This window comes from Erinaceus europaeus, chromosome 4, assembly GCF_950295315.1.
Source record: "Erinaceus europaeus chromosome 4, mEriEur2.1, whole genome shotgun sequence".
In the NCBI taxonomy this organism is placed as follows: domain Eukaryota; kingdom Metazoa; phylum Chordata; class Mammalia; order Eulipotyphla; family Erinaceidae; genus Erinaceus; species Erinaceus europaeus.
Genome location: NC_080165.1, coordinates 73,530,698 through 73,547,491, shown reverse-complemented (window position 1 = coordinate 73,547,491; position 16,794 = coordinate 73,530,698). Strand labels below are relative to the sequence as shown.

Here is a 16,794-nt window from a genome sequence, read left to right as displayed (position 1 = left end):
GTTGAATTCTGTTGTGGTCTGAGAAGATGCTTGGGATGATTTCAATGCTCTTGAATTTGCTGATGCTGTCTTTGTGGCCTAACATATGGTCTATCCTTGAGAATGACCCATGTGGACTGGAGTAGAATGTGTAGTCCAATTTCATGGGAAAAATGACTCTCAAAATATCCAATGGTTCTAGTTTATGTCTTTATTGATTTTCTGCTTGGATGATCTGTCAAGTTGAGAGAGTGAGGTGTTGAAGTCCCATACTATGACTATGTTGCTGTTAGTATCTTGCTGTAGCTCTCTCAGTAGATGTTTGATGTATTCAGATGGCTTCCTATTGGGTGCATAGATGTTAATAACTTTTAAGTCCTCTTGATTTATCTGATCCTCTTAACATTAAGTAGTGTACATCCTTATCTTTTTAAATTTTATTGATTTTAAAGTATATTGTGTTAGATATGAGAATAGCTTTTCTTGATATTTTTTTGTGGGCCATTGGCTTGTATGTTAGTTTTCTAACCTTCCTCATTTTGTCTTGTTGAGTTACATACGTTTCCTGTAGACAGCATATTGTTGGGTTGTGTTTTCTTTTCCATCTTCCTACTCTGTGCCTTTTAATAGGTGAATTAAGGCCATTGACATTTATTGATATCAAAAATTGAAGGTATTTTATCGCCATTCTTGTAGATTTTTAGAATGTTCATATGTGGCATATTTATGGTGGTCTGACTGTTTGTAGGAGACCTTTCAGAAATTCTTTCAAGGAAGGCTTGGTGACTGTTGGCTCTTTCAACTGTTGCTTGTCTGAGAAGGTCTTTATGCCTCCTTCTAGTATGAATGACATTCTAGCAGGATACAGTAGTCTTGGCTGAAAGCCTTTCTCATTGAGCACTCTATAGATATCTTGTCATTCTCTTCTGGCCTTTAGTGTGTGTGTGCATGCGTGTGTGCATGTGTGTGTGTGTGTGTGTAGAAGTCTGCTGCTAATCTTATGAGTTTTCCTCTGTAGGTGACTCTGTTTTTCTCTTTCAGCCTACAGGATCCTTCCCCTATGCTTATTCCTTTCCATGCTAAATATGATATGTCTTCATGTCTTTCAGTCTGGGTTAATTCTGTTTGCGACCCTCAGGGCTTCTTAAACCTTTATATCTTTGACATTGTCTAGACTGGAGAAGTTCTCAGCTATTATGTCCTGAAGAATGCTTTCTTCCCCTCCTTTTCTTTCTTCCTCTGGTAAGCCAATATGCATGTATTATTTCTTTTGAAGTCTTCCCATAGGTAGGTCTCTGTTGTTGTCTCTTTTTGAGATCTCTTACTTATTTTTTAGTTGTCTCTATCTAATTCATCCTCAATCTTGCTAATTCTGTCTTCAGCCTCATTTATTCTATTCTCTCTCCCCTCTACTGTTTTCTGGAGTTCATCTATTTTGTTACCCTGTTCTCATACTGTGTTAGCTTGTTTAGCTAGTTGTGTTCTTAGCTCAGCTATTTCAGCTTTCAGCTCTCTCATAACTTTGAGATAATTAGTGTTTTCTTCCAGGGTCTCATTTGTTGTTTCTGCATTTCTGATGACAATTCTTTCAAACTCTTTACTCACTCCTGTGGTTATTTCCTTAACTAATGTTTGGATGTTGACCTCATTATTTGTGCTTCATCCTTTGGGGGGCTTTTAGCTGGACTCTTGTCCTGGTTCATTTCTTCAATATTTCTTCTTGTTAGTTTACCATTTTATATACTATGTTATGAGGTCCTTCCCTCAGTACTTTTCAAACTACTGATCACTATTGCCTGGATTGACTTGTGTCTAAGTAAGGTAATTAAAGGGTTCACAGCTGTGGAAATTGACAGTTGTTTCAATATTATTTTAGTCCCTGAGTTGGAGCTCAGTGGCTTTAAAGCCTCTTTTGTTCTTTTTCTCCCCTGTAGGGTATGGGAGCCTGTTGGCTTTTAAACTATAAGTTGGCTTCTTAGCTTAATCACTAACTCCTGATCAAGAGATATAGCAAGGTGGCACAGAGATAATCCAGTGGTTATGCAAAGAGACTCTCAGAGCCCCACCACTAGGCAAAGGAGGTATAGATCTTCTCCTGAGTTTCCTGGTTACTTCTTTGTCCCCTAGATTCAGCACAGGGCCTCACCACCGCTGCTTCAGATTCTGAGAGCAGTAGCAATGGAGACTCACAGTTGCATTAGGTGAGTCTTAGGGAAGTCCTCTCCTCCCTTCATCTGTCTTTTTGTTGGTGAAACAGACTTGAGGTGGTGTGTCAACTGGTAAACTATGGGAATGTTACCAGCCACTTAATCTCTCCCTAGGTTCCTATCTGTCCATGATGCACATGTGTTTGCACTCAGCAGTGATTTGATGGGATCCTGAAGTCATTCTAGTACTGTCTTGTTCAGGTCCCAGGTGGTCTCCTTTGGTATTCCTAATTGACCCAGGAGAGGAGAGGAGAGAAACAAAGCTGCTGCTGCTCAGTAGCCCCACCTCTGGAAGTCCTGTAGTTTTCCCTTTTTTGTTGTTGTGTCCCTATCTGCTTTTGGAATCAGGGTGATGATGGCTTCATAGAAAGTGGAAGGGACTGTGTCTATTTCTTTGATCTTGTGGAAAAGCTTTAGTATATGTATTAAATGTTTACTGAAGGTTTTATAAAATTCATTTGTGAAACCATCTGGTTCAGGAATTTTGTTGTTGGGAAGATTCTTAATAACTGTTTTGATTTCTTTGTCTGTGATTGGTGCAATCGGTCTTGTAGTTCTTCTTGGTTCAGTTTTGGAAGGGCATATGTTTCTAGGAATTCTTCCATTTTTTTCCAGATTCTCTAGCTTGATGGCATATAATTCTTCATAGAACTTCATAGAAGTTTTGCATAATTTTCTGGACTTCTTTGGTCAGTTGTTATCACTATCATTTACAATTCTACTTATTTTAATCTCCTTTTTTTTTTTTTAGTGAGTCTTGCTGCTGGTTATGGCATATGGGGAGGGGTGAGCTTCAGAAATAATCAAAAGATTTCCTTTCTTTTTCCCCCCTGGCCTCCATTTTCTAACCCAAGAGTGGTCTCACCCTTAGGACCTCTTATTCATCCTCCTTCTGACGGCCCAGTATAGTACTCTGTATAGAGTACCCTATACAGAGAATCACCAGTCACAAGCTGCCGCTTGTTGGAGCTCACACCACCCCTGCTTACACGTTGCCATCTTGGCTCCACCACCCTGATATAGCTAATCTTAATTCAGTATAATGTGAGTTATTTTGGTTTTTCTTTTCTTGATTATCTGTAAACTCTCACTCCAAATGTAAAAAAATCTGATTCTCTCTATCCAATTACTTGCCTATTCACTTACAGTACACTTATATAGCAGTATCAGACTAATTAAACTATATCCCCATGGAAATAATGTTATCAACTACAGGACAATGCTAAATGGATGACAGACAAAACGTATGACTGGAATCTCTGATTAATCAGAGAATTTCCCTTCAGTAATTATATCTGTCAGGGTCACTCTTGAGACCCATACACTTACTAAAAATCACATGCTCATTAGTCACTTTTAGTTTTCTCTTCAATCATCGGGACATAAGAAACTTTCATGCAACCTAGTCACTAACTGTGTGATAGCACGGGTTTAAGGGATTATCTGCTATGGATCATGTTTTTTTCCTTCTGTCCTGTGTATTCCTAATAACAGACGATTTGCATTCTAGTGATTACTTCTGGATCCATTAAACCTTATAACATAATGGACCCAGTATAACCTAGCTCATTATGGGCAGTTTTGACTGGTCACATATATGCTTACAAATATTGTGAAAATAGCTGGCTGTGATTATTGCAATGGACAAATACATTAAAAAACAAAGAATGACTAATCATAAGTAAACTGTATGTGTAAAGGTAAAATAGGGGTCATGGATAACATTTACGAAGATTTTTTTATTCAAATATTTATTTATTTATTTATTCCCTTTTGTTGCCTTTGTTGTTTTATTGTTGTAGTTGTTGTTGTTATTGATGTTGTCATTGTTGGATAGGACAGAGAGAAATGGAAATAGGAGGGGAAAATGGAGAGGGAGAGAGAAAGATAGATATCTGCAGACCCTTATGAAGCGACTCCCCTGCAGGTAGGGAACCGGGGGCTCGAACCGGGATCTTTACACTGGTCCTTGCACTTTGTGCCACCTGTACTTAACCTGGCATGCTTCCACCTGACTCCTATTTGTGAAGATTTTTATCTCTAAAACTTATTAAATGAACTCCTTGATAACATCTAAAGATTCTCATGTCTTTTGGCTGGAAAATAGATAATGAAGATGATACTGAGACTCAGAACTTAATTATAAGAGTAGAAGGAATTCAAAGGTAGTAGAATTTTCAACTTTAGCAAATAGCTACACCAAGATTAACAAAGGGAGTGTTTTTTTTTTTTTAAATTATTTAATATTAGATCGAGAGAGAAACTGAGGTGGAAGAGGGAGATAAAGAGGAAGAAAGAATGAGAGACACCTGCATTGCTGCTTCACCACATGTAAAACTTTCCCTCTGCTAGTAGGGATGAAGTCTTGAATCCAGGTTCTTGCACATAGTTTTATATCTTTCTCTTTTTCTACTATCTTTATTTATTTGATAGAAACTGTGAGGGAAAAAGACAGAGATACCCATGGCCCTGCTTCACCACTTGTGAAGCTTTCCCCCTGCAGGTGGGGACTGGGGGCTCAAACTTGGGTTCTTGAATACTGTAACATGTGCATTCAACCAGGTGCACCACCACCCAGCCCCATTCTTGCACATAGTAACATGTGTACTCAACTCAGTGTGTGTGCCATCATCCACCCTCTGGAATTGGCTTCTTGAGATGAAATCTATTGATGATGATAGCAATGACAACAATATAGACCAACACATAAAACAACTATTTGATAAAGCAGAAGCAGAACTTCAGAGAATTGATTCCAATTTTGAAAGAAGTTATACTGAAGATAAAATGTTATCATCAAAGGGTCATCAAAATAGTTTACTTGGGTAGTATGCTGCTTTACCATGCATGGAGCCCAGGTTCCAGTTTCATTGCTGTGGTTTCTTGCCCTATATATTCTGTCTCTCAGTTTTTTGGTGTGAAAACATTAGCCCCTAAGCAATGAAGTCCAACAAATGACAAAGCAGAAGGAGGAGGAGGAAAGAAAGGAAAGGAAATGCTATCAGAAGCTCCTGAGAAATCTTTCATGGAAGGATTAAATATTGAGACTCACCATTCTGAGACAACTTTTTGAGACAGAAAGAAACAGGAAAGAAGATGGAGAGGTGAGAGATAACCACAATACCAAAACTTCCTTCAGTATGGTAGAGGCTAGTATCAAAGTTGGCAAGTAGGTGAAATGTTAGACCACGAAGCATAAGGTCCTGAGTTTGAATGCCAATATCACATGTTCCAGAGTGGTGCACTGATTCTCTCCCTCTTTCTCATAAATAAATAAATAAATAAATAAATATTTCAAAACTTTTAAAATATTTATTTCCCTTTTGTTGCCCCCTTCTTTTCTGTTGCTGTTGTAGTTATTGTTGTTGCTATTGATGCCGTTGTTGGATAGGACAGATAGAAATGGAGAGAGGAGGGGAGACAGGGATGAGAAGAGAAAGATAGACACCTGCAGACCTGCTTCACCGCCTATGAAGTGACTCCCCTACAGATGGGGAGCCAAGGGCTCGAACCATGATCCTTATGCCAGTCCTTTTGCCATGCACCATGTGTGCTTAACCCACTGTGCTACACCCAACTCTCATAAATAAAATATTTTTAAAAAGAAAACCTGAGTCATTTGTATGACTGAGAAGAATACTATCGAGGTGAGCTATCTAGCTTACTCTATTACCTTATAATGACAAATTGTCAGCTACCCTATCCTTCAGTAACTAAGTCCCTTGTTGGGAAATTGTGCAGATGCAGTCACATCCAGCATGTTGCCCCCTCAGGGTATTGTCAATTCCTGCAATATTTGAAACTCTATTTCCAGAGTGCCTTGTTTCACCATGTTGTCCCCTCAGAGTATTGTCAATTCCCGCAAGAGTTGAAACTCTGTTCACAGAGTGCCTTGTTTCCTAGCCAATCCTGTCCTGACTTGTCACTTCCGGAATTTCTCCCATAAAATCCCTTCTGCTTCTGCCCCTCCCTCTCTTTGCCCCTTTTCACCTCGGTGACCAGACACAGAGAAGGGTTGCTGCGCATAGCGGGAGGTGGCCATTTTGCTAGCTCCACATGGCCTGAACCACTGTGCTCTCACCCAACTCTGAGGTGCCCACGTGAATAAAGATTTGTGTTCCCTCTAAGCTCCAATTTCTTCTCTCTCCCCCATGGGGCAGCCCAACAGTCCCTGATTAATAAGCAGTCATCAATGTCAAGGCAAGTTCTTTGACCAGCAAAAAGATTGCAATTTACTGAAGGCTCAGATGGGGTTAATACTTTTCAGTAATTAAGCATTTTTGAAATTAAGGCATACATATTTTAAAATTTTTTTTAAATATTTATTTATTTTCCTTTTGCTGCCCTTGTTGTGGTTATTGATGTTGTTATTGTTGGATAGGACAGAGAGAAATGGAGAGAGGAGGGAGGTCGGGCACCCCCCTGTTCTGCTCCAACTCTGATGCTGTGGTCCATTTACATAATCATTGTTTTTCCTGAGACCCACCCTGCCTGCAGGGTGTTGGTTAATCCTACTGGTTAGAACATTCGCAACAGCTGCTATGGAAGTTTCTACCTTCACTCTCTTTTCTCCACCCCCTCTCCTAGCTATTTCCTTTTCTCACTTGCCACTTCTGGTTAATATATATATATATAGGCATTGTCTCTGATCAATAAAGGCATTGCATTGCGTTCTCTCTCTGCCACGAGTTCCTGGTCTCTCTCCCACATCGCTGAGTAAGCAGAAGCCCAGGTTGGCTCTGGTCAAGTTCTCTCCAATCCAGAGAGAACGTGCCCGGGAAGAAACACCCTCATGCTAGCTTGGCATTCTAGTGCGGGAACAGGGACCTACGCCTGTCTTCACACACAAGCAGCAGATGTACGAAGACACACCAGATAAGTATATGGCCTTGGCTCTCTGCATCTTCGTGTTTTATGAAGGCACTGTTATTCTTTTTTTCCCTCTTATTATTTTTCTGAGACCCCTCCACCATGGGCGGCCTTACTCCTTATGAAGAGGTTTCCCAAACCCTCTACTCTTTTTTCATGAGACAGTTTCTCTGTCTCTGGAACATTTTGCTCTCAGCCACACCTTGGTTCCTTATGACCGTGATCGTAGAGCTTGGGAGATGCATGGAGATTTCCCCTGGGACTTCCTGGACTCCCTCTCCTGTGCCTCCTGTGGATAAGGGTGACTCTAACTTGCAGAGCCTTCTCCAGAACCTTGACAGTCCCCAAGAATGGTGACATGTGGTTAGTTCTACCCTCCTGATTCGATTCTTTCTTCTATGGGAAGACATTTTTGGGAATGGATGCCTGCAGTAATCAGGAACAGTCAGAACCAGCCTAACTGGGATTTTGAGGCCCTTTTTGAAGTAGGACACCCTCTGGGACTCATAATGCAACATAGAGGGTTCTGAAAAATCTGGTTCAAAGAGCCCAAAAAAAAACCTCGCTACCACTTCTCTCTCCCCCCACCTGTTCTCTTTGAATATCTTAAGCTTGCTGTCTTCCCCCTCTGCTTTCAGTTTTGTTTTGTGAATGAGTTGAATGATTGAATTTTTGCTCTGAGTACTCTGAAACTTAATTGACTTTATAAAAAAAAAATGCTGGATGCAGCCATGATTTCTGGAGACATCCAGAAATAATCCAAAAAAAAAAAAAAAAAACATTGTCACTAACATGTGTTAACCCTCTAAGTAATTTGAGTTTGTTTAAAGTCTAAGGTAAAAATTAGTTAAAACTCAATATATTTTAACTAAATCTGGTCTGAAGTTCCTGCGCATACCTAGGCTGTGTCTCCATCTTAAATGGGTGTAACGAAAGGTAGAAAAGATGGTATTAATATGTAAAGCTCACATATACCTTCTTACTTAAGAGGTAGAGCCAGCCCGGGTGAGTGATAGATCACACAATGGTTATGCTAATGATTTTCATGCTCGAGGCTTCTAACAATGATTCTTCTGTTTACCTTTCCATTTTATTGAGCTTAAACTGTTTAAACAACCTTAAAATCATACTAGAAAGGACTTCCAAAACTATAAAAGTACTTAAACCAATTATAATCATCGAGTTATCAATTATAGTAAACTTCTAATTTGTTACAAGTTTTTTTCTTCACAAGTAAGTGATTACAGCTATGTCAAGCCTTCACATGAAGAAGCATCTGTTCATACGGAATCCCCAGAAATCCATAAGGACCCTTGTCCTCTAACATCGCCCACAACTACAGCCCCCCCTGAAACCAATGATGTGACCTGACATGATCTAAACAACCTGATACACAGACTCCAAGGACAGAACTTTCTTACTGCCTTTCTCTCACCCATAACTTTCTGCCCTTCTTGCTTCTGCTTCACCTGTCACATTTTGGCAGTTCCAGCTCACTCTCTACAGAGAAGCAAAATTCTGGTGGCTGACCTTCCCCATCGAGATAGATGTGCAGCGTTTCATCCCCTGGCATTTCTTTCCCTGGTTGTCAGCATTGGACTGATGTTTCTATAGGACTTACTGGTACACCTCTTAGACACTTTACAGCAGCTTCCCTTTACACTGCTGGGTTTTTCAAAGACTGACCCGCAGCACTCCATGGACTTTGCAGCCATTTGTCTTGGGACTATACAGCGCTGATTAGTCCCTTCTCTCTTGGTAGGCCACAGCCCCTTGCCTGCTAGGCCCTGTCCCCAGAGGCAGGAAATGCCCTTTGAGGCAGGAAACCCCATTTGAGGCAAGAAATACCCCCAAAGGCAAGAAATGCCCTTTGAGGCAAGAAACACCCTTTTTTACCCACCAGGCCTCCCCTTGACATCACACTGGCTCTTGCTGCTCTCCTACTTGTCCCTCCATGTCTTGTGCCAATTCTTTTGAAAACACCTGTACAATATAGGTTTTTGTTCACCCCTACACTGCTATTCCTCTGATAGAAATGGAGCCTTTTACAGACATTGACCCATTTATATATGGACACTAAGAAAGAGGGAGATGGTAGGAAATTGTGAGAATGTGGTTGAGTTTGGCAGGGCTTGAACCTGAGGGGTGTGTCCAATCCTGTTAGTCTCTCTCTCTACCTAGAGGTTGAGCAAGGAGGGACAATAGTAACCCCAAAGGTCTGCCTCATTCTATCAGAATCCCTGCCTCACAAAGCACCCCACATTCCTGATACTATGGCCATTAGATAAAAAGAAAGGGAGAGATGTTAGGAAGCCCCCGTGCTCTGCTCCATCGCTGATGCTGTGGTCTATTTACATAATCATTGTTTTGCCTGAGACCCACCCTGCCTGCAGGGTATTGGTTAATCCCACTGGTTAGAACCTTTGCAGTAGCTGCAATGGAAGCTTTCTATCTTCACGCTTTTTTCTCCATCACTTCTCCTAGCATTTCCTTCTCCCACTTGCCACTTCCGGTTAAAGATACATATAAAGGCATTGTCTCTGATCAATAAAGGCATTGCATTGCATTGCATTCCCGCTCCACCACGAATTCCTTGTCTCTCTCTGGTGAAGCTAGCCAGGCAGAGGGGAAGACAGAGAAGGTGAGAGAAAGATAGACACCTGCAGACCTGCTTTACCACCTGTGAAGCAACTCCCCTGCTGGTAGGGAGCTGGGGGGCTCAAACTGGGATCCTTACACTGGTCCTTGTGCTTTGTGCCACATGTGCTTAACCTGCTGCACCACTGCCCGACTCCCCATACATATTTTAAGTACATAAACCTATTATTCATTTAATAGACTTCAGTATAAACATAACTCAAATAGACTGGAAAGTCAAAATACTTACACTCACTGGTCACTGTTACAGTCTCTGGTCCCCACCTGTAGGAGGGAAGTTTTACAAGAAGTAGAGCAATGCTTTAGGTGTCTTTCTGTTTCTATTTCTCCCTCTCTTAATCACCCTTCTATAAGAAAATATCTGCCAGAAACAGAGAAGTCATGCAGAGTTTGTGTGTGTGTGTGTGTGTGTGTGTGTGTGTGTGTGTGTGTGTGTGTGTGTGTGACAGAAAAGTAGTGAAGCAGAGAAAGAGTGAAAGAAACCACATCACCAAAGCTTCCTTCAGTGTGGTGGGGGCTAGGCTCAAACTTGGGTAGCATGCAAGGGAAACCAAGGTACTATATACATTGAGATATTTCACTGGCTCTTGTTTAAATATTTATTTGTGGTAGTAGCTTGGAAATGAACCTGCAGAATCTCAAAGGTATGCCTGTGTAATTTAAAAATGGTTGGGAGCTAGTGTGTTCTAGTATGGAAAAGTGGATGAATTATTTTCAACACTCACCCCATAAAATATGTCTACCTATCTACAACTAAATGTCAGTTCTTGAATAAGTTCCTGTGGTCAAGATAATGTGGTGAAGAAAAAGGAAGTTCACTCCATTTCTTTGTTGTTCCACCCAGTGCCCCAAACCACAAGTTTCTAAGGGTGAAATCTATTTAGGTTAGTGTAGTGTTTGTGGTAAATTTTTAAAATAATGTAATTGTTTTCATTTGATTTCTTTTCTTTAAATATTTGTTTATTTATTCCCTTTTGTTGCCCTTGTTGTTTTATTGTTATATTTATTATTGTTGTTATTGATGTCATTGTTATTGGATAGGACAGAGAGAAATGGAGAGAGGAGGGAGGGGAAGACAGAGAGGGGGAGAGAAAGATAGACACCTGCAGACCTACTTCACTGCCTGTGAAGAGACTCCCCTGCAGGTGGGAATCTGGGGGCTCAAACCAGGATCCTTATGCCAGTCCTTGATTCATTTGACTTCTTAACTTCAAACTACTTTCTTAAGATTACAAAAAATAGTAGCATCTCGCATATCTATCCAACTTCTTTCAAATAGTGACACCTTACATAACTGGTAAAATATCAAAACTAATAACAATAACTAGAATTTATTCTTTTTTTACCCTTTTTGCATATATTTGTATCTACTTCCTTATCTCTGTTTTCTGGAAATAGCTAATGCTATTCTCCAGATCTATAATTTTATAATCTATAGAATCTATATAAGTGGAACTACACTGTATATGATTATTTAGATTGATTTATTATTATTTTTTATTTCTTTATTGTGGATTAATGTTTAACAGTCAACAGTAAATATAATAGCTTGTACATGCAGAACATTTCCCAGTTTTCTATGAGCTTTATTTATTTTTAATTACTTTATTTATTTATTCCTTATTGGTTAGAGACTGAGAGAAGTAGAGAGGAAAGAGAAGGAGAGAGAGACACCTTTAGCACTGCTTCACCACTTGTGAAGCTTTCCTCTTGCAGGTGGGGACTGGGGACTTCAACCTGGATCTTTGTGCATAGTGACATATGCACTCAACAGGGGTACCACCCCTGCCTCTGGAATGATTAATTATCATTCATCATCATAACACCTTCAAGGTCAACCTAAATATACATATATTTCTATTGGTTAGTAGTATTCCATTCTATACCATATATATATATATATATATATATATATATATTATATATATATATTGTTAATATATATATTATATATATATATATAATATATATATTATATATATATATATATATATATTGGTTAAGAGTATTCCAATGATATGGTTGTGCCAGAAATCTTTAACTACTCTCTCCAAAAGAAGAAAATTTTAATTGTTTTGAGTTTTTCAGTTATTAATGAAGTAAACATTTCCATAAACATGCATTTATAATTTCAGTATAAACATGTATTTTATTTCTCTTGAAATAATGTTAAATTTGTGGTCATTGGGTCATATGGCAAGCATATGTTAGATATGACAGGAAGGAAACTGCCAAACCTTTTTTTTTTTAATTGCCACCAAGGTTTCTCTGGGGCTAGGTGTCAACACTATGAATCCACAAATCCATTATTTTATTTCTTTTTTTCTTTATATTTTACTTTTATTTGATAGGACAAAGAGAAATTGAGAGAGAAAGGAGATAAAGAGGGAGAGAAAACATAGACACCTGCAGACCTGCTTTACCACTCATGAAGCATATCCTATCTGCAGATGGGGAGCAGAGCCTGGAACCCAGATCCTTGCGCATGGTGATATGTGCACTTTACTGAGTGCACCACAGTCCAGACCCCTCCAAACTATTTTTCAAAGTGACCATAACACTTTATATTCCCACAGTCTATGAGAGATCCATTTTCTTTGCATCTTTGTCTTCATTTTGGTGCTATCACTAGTACTTTTGTTATTTTTAGGTCTTCTACACTCTGAGATCAACTTTTTTCAGATAGAGAGAGACAGAGAAAGAAAAAACAAAAGAAAGACACTGAGTGGTATCTGATCCAGGCTTGAATATGATTCACATAGCAAAACAAGTGCACCAACCAGGTAAGTTATTTTAGGGCTCAGTCAATATTTTTATTTAATTGCTTTATTAAAGGTATATGATGCTATCTCAGTGTGGTTTGATAAGCATTTTATAAGTCATTAATTATGGTGGTAAATTAATTGTTATCACTAAAGTAAATTGACCAAGTTAATATTGCCAATTTTCCTACATCTATCTTTTTATTTTAATGCCCTCAATTCACAAAACAAAACAAAAAATGCAGCATGTTATATATGATTTGCAGTTCATTTTTTTTTTTTTTACATTACAGTGTTAAATACAGGCCCTTAAATAATTCTGATGGAGGGGTCAAATGTTGGCTCACCCCACAGAGTACACATATCACTATGCAGAAGGACCTTCTTCACAAGTGGTGAAAAAGTGCTTCAGGTGTCTCTGTTTCTCTCTCTTGCTATGTCTCCTCTTTCCTCTGTTTCCCTGTCTATATCAATAAAAGAAAGAAAAAAAAATCACTTCCCAGAGCAGTGGATTCATAGTGCAGGCACTGCTACCAGTGATTACCTGCTGGAAATTAAAAAGAAAAAAGAATACAGATGGAGCCTAGTGGTATTTTGCGGACCCAGATTCAAATCTCTAGTCCCAGCTGGGGGTAGATAGCATAATGGTTATGCAAAAAGATTCTCATATCTGAGACTCCAAAGTCCCAGGTTTAATTCCCCCATACCACCATAAACCAGAGGTCAACAGTGCCTTGGTAATTAAAAAGAAAAAAAAATCAAATCTCTAGTCCCCATTTGCAGGAAAAAAGCTTCACAATGGTGGAGCAATACTGTAGGTGCCTTATTTCTCTCCCTCTCTCTTTCTCTCTTAATCACCCTCATAAAATGGCTTCCAGGAACAGTAGAGTCATGCAGGTAGTGATCCCCAGTAAGAACCCTATGATAAAATAAATAAATAAATAAACAAATAAATGCAAATGAAATAAAAAATTGAATCTTAGCTTTACACAGTAGCATTCTAAGGCCTAGGAATATTGAGTAACTTATTCAATATCAACCAAACCACCAAAATTGAAATCTGTATTCATATGACCAGTATCCTAGTTCAGCAATATCTTTAACGTCGTATTGATGTTTGATTTCCACTGCTGAACATTCATGTGGTGTTAAGGTTTTAGGTTATTAATAAGTGCCTTTAGGATTACCCCTTCCTAGCAGCTATCATTCTAGTCCCCTTAACTAGAGAATAATAAAAAACTCTTTAATTTTACAAAGCATTTCAAGAACTGTCTAGCTGAATCACTGGGAACATATAAGGTTGAGGAAGTTAAAGTGTGATGACTAGGTATGTGGGGAAAGGGAGGGTAACCAAATTAAAAATCTGATTGCAAATGGAGAAAAACAAGGGATCAAAATGGTCACCAAAATGTCTCCAAGTTGTCAAAAGAAGAGTTATGACAACTGTAGTCAATGAAGGGAATTTGAATTGATAATTTTGGAAAATGATCTAGTTTGTGGGTGTTCAGAATCTAAAGTGTAGTGATAAATTTGGATGATGAATGGGATAGATTTGAAAATACTAAGATTTAGATAGGTCAAGATCTTGGATAGGTAAACCATAGTGTTGTTGAAGATAATTTTCCAAGGAGGAAGATCTTAGAGTTGAGTGGAAGTGTGACCTGATTCCTTACTAAAGGAGAATGAGTGACCAGGAGGTTGATATCAATAGAATAATCAGACAGTGGTGTACCTGGTTAAGCTCACACATTACAAGGACCCAGGTTCAAGCCCTTGGTCCCCACCTGCACCCAAAACTTCACTGGTGATAAAGCAGGACTGTAGGTGTCTCTCTGTCTCTCTCCCTCTCTATGTCCCCCAACCCTCTCAATTTCTCTGTCTAACCAAAAATAAATAGATACATGATAAAAGGGTTAAAAAAGAAAAAGAAAATAGAGCCTTGACCTCTAACCTGATGATTGTAGAATAGGTGAGGGACAATGATTCACACTAATGTTAAAAGTTCCCCAGTGATTATTAATAGTACCTACCCATTGTTGATAATGCATGTAGAGCATTCAGTACAGGCCAGGAATACTTAATATGTTCAGTGAATATTATTGCTCTTATAAAAATAGAAAGTAGTTGAAGATATTTAAAGAAGATACAATTATCTCCCTCTTGAAGATAAGAAAATTCAAGCTCAGGTAGATTGTGACCTCCTCAATTTTGCAAGACTGATGAGAAGCAGAATAAGAAGTCAAGTCCTTGTACTGTTATCAGATTTTCTTCTTGCCTCCAGCAACTGTGGAACTATGGATAAACAAGTGCTTTATTTAGAACTGGTCTGCATGAGATTGGATAATTCATCTCAAACATGAGAGTGAAAAATAGGCTGGACTTGATAGGAAATAGTCTCAGCGGTTATGCTCAAGTCAGAGAATTAAATTTGACTACAGAGGTCTTGTTGCTTTTATAATATGGTAGTTTAGCAAAAAATGTAATTATATCCTTGTGCCAGGAGATAGTTCATCTGGTGAAGCACAAAAGGCTCTAGTTCAAGCACTGGCACCATATCAGGACTTCATAGCACAGGAGAAACTACATGTATGGTAGAGTATGTAGTAATATCTATTTCCCTCTGCCTCTCTATATGAAACAAAAGTAAAATGAAAAAGTTGACTCAGAGGTGGTGAAATTGTACATGTATCAGCTTCTTCACACACACACACACACACACACACACACACACACACACACATACACAGCTATATCTAGTGCAGATACTGTTTTACCATGCACTAAATGTTTCAGTGCTTATAAAATTATCCAGTCTCAGAAATAATTATCCAAATGAATTTTTACTTAGGATGTTTTTAATTTTTCAAATAGGTAACATTTTCTATTTTTGCTTGTCATTTTAATTTGTTATATTCTTTATGAAGGAAATTGGTCATAAGAAGAGGCTATCACTCATATAACTGAAAGAAATGGCATTAAGACTTTGGCATTTCAGTTGACCCAGTGCAAATTCTCTGAAGAGTAAAACTTATAAATAGTTAAGGCACCTAAGATGGAGATTCGTCATATCATGTAAAATCAAAGCTGAAGAATTCTCAAGAAGTTATTCAATGCAAAGAAGGAAATTAGAACAGAATGTGGTGAATTTTCAAATACTATCAATTCTAAGTTTTACTAATAGAGAAGATTGCCAGTCTCCTAGGAATGCAAAATAAGTCATGAACTTTGGTTTGGAATTAGGAGACAAGCACTGAAAGAAAATAACTTAAAGAAATTTTGCTATTAGACTAAAATATTAACTTTTTGAAAGGTGGTAGAGAGCAGAATAATGACAGCCCCCCCAACCCTTTTTAGGTCCAAAGACAAAGACACAAGCACACAATGAATTCCTCATGAAATAATGACAATAGTGGAACCTTACCAAGAAACATATTAAAATAGGTATTTGTCTGAATTTGAGCCAAAATCTGATATTCACTTCCAGCCAAATACTTTCAGCAAAATCTCTTGAGAGCCAAATGTTTTGAAGCCAAAAATACTACTTTTTTTTTTTTGCAAATTACTATGACTATATATAAATAAGGTGAACAAAGAAGATAGTTAATGAACTTTAATGAAAGGAGATGCTTCCCTGCTAGTCCCTGTTCAGGGTGCCATTTGCCGGTCCCAGTTCGGGGCGCCAGTTGCCGGTATAGCTTCACGGGTGGGAGACAGACAACCAGGGATTCATGGCTGAGCTGGGAAGTAGTATCTCGTTTATTAATCAGATACATTGCCTTTTAGGCATCTCTTCACCAGAAGTGAAAGGAAATGACTAGGAGAGGGGGCAGAGCAAAAAAAAGAGTGTGAACAGAACATAGAAAGCTTCCATCTAACCAGTGGGGATTAAACCAATATCCTGCAGGCAGGGAGGGACCCAGGCAAAACAGTGATTATGTAAATAGACCACATAGTAAGCAATACAAGCGAACCTAATGTGATCAAAACAGAAGGTCATATAAGCAGAATTTAGAAGCATACCAACACTTCCCCCAATAAAGAAATTTTAAAAAAAGGGAGATGCTGTTGATAATACCTGTAAAATAGGTACCTGACATGAAAGCTATTGTACTCTTGTTATTTATTTTTTAATTTTTAGTGAGGACAGGTTGTTTTGCAAGACTATTGTCATCACATGAGTACAGTTCCACACATCCCTCCTCATAGATATCAACTCGCTTCATCTACTACCAAATTTTCAGTCCCTTTTCGAGTCCTTGTATCTGCCAAAATACATCACAATTTATCAGTGTTTCACACTAAATTTTCTCTTATATTTT

The 16,794-nt window shown here is 38.6% G+C and overlaps 1 long non-coding RNA gene across 2 annotated transcripts in view; it reads right to left on the bottom strand.

The window, feature by feature from the left end:
* Nucleotides 1–12,062: 12,062 nt before the first annotated feature.
* Nucleotides 12,063–16,794, bottom strand: part of LOC132538295 (uncharacterized) — a 6,808-nt gene continuing 2,076 nt past the window's right edge. The window contains exon 3 of one of the 2 annotated variants that reach the window (XR_009549694.1): nt 12,063–13,394. This is a non-coding gene — a long non-coding RNA (uncharacterized LOC132538295). The remainder of the gene's footprint in view (nt 13,395–16,794) is intronic. The other variant, XR_009549695.1, reaches the window with a different exon arrangement.